This window comes from Mandrillus leucophaeus, unplaced genomic scaffold, assembly GCF_000951045.1.
Source record: "Mandrillus leucophaeus isolate KB7577 unplaced genomic scaffold, Mleu.le_1.0 Scaffold196, whole genome shotgun sequence".
In the NCBI taxonomy this organism is placed as follows: Eukaryota; Metazoa; Chordata; class Mammalia; order Primates; family Cercopithecidae; genus Mandrillus; species Mandrillus leucophaeus.
The window spans coordinates 2,421,001-2,421,879 of NW_012101987.1; positions in this window are offsets into that span (position 1 = coordinate 2,421,001).

An 879-nucleotide genomic window follows, 5' to 3' on the forward strand; every position below is an offset into this window, starting at 1 on the left:
TTAGTAGAGACGGGGTTTCACCATGTTAGCCAGGATGGTCTCGATCTCCTGACCTCGTGATCCGCCTGCCTCGGCCTCCCAAAGTGCTGGGATTGTTTTTTTCTTGTAAATTTGTTTAAGTTCTTTGTAGATTCTAGATAGCCCTTTGTCAGATGGGCAGATTGCAAACATTTTCTCCCATTCTGTAGGTTGCCTGTTCACTCTGATGGTAGTTTCTTCTGCTGTGCAGAAGCTCTTTAGTTTAATTAGATCCCATTTGTCTATTTTGGATTTTGTTGCCATTGATTCTGATGTTTTAGTCATAAAGTCCTTGCCTATGCCTATGTCCTGAATGGTATTGCCTAGGTTTTCTTCTAAGGTTTTTATGGTTTTAGGTCTAACATTTAAGTCTTTCGTCCATCTTGAATTAATTTTTGTATAAGGTGTAAGGAAGGGATCAGTTTCAGCTTTCTACATATGTGTAGCCAGTTTTCCCAGCACCATTTATTAAAGAGGGAATCCTTTCCCCATTTCTTGTTTTTGTCAGGTTTGTCAAAGATCAGATGGTTATAGATGTGTGGTGTTATTTCTGAGGCCTCTGTTCTGTTCTATTGGTCTATATCTCTGTTTTGGTACCAGTTTCATGCTGTTTTGGTTACTGTAGCCTTGTAGTACAGTTTGAAGTCAGGTAGCGTGATGCTTCCAGCTTTGTTCTTTTGGCTTAGGATTGTCTTGGCAATGTGGGCTCCTTTTTCGTTCCATATGAACATTAAAGTAGTTTTTCCAATTCTGTGAAGAAAGTCATGTGTAGCTTGATGGGGATGGCATTGAATCTATAAATTACCTTGGGCAGTATGGCCATTTTCACGATATTGATTCTTCCTATCCATGAGCATGGAA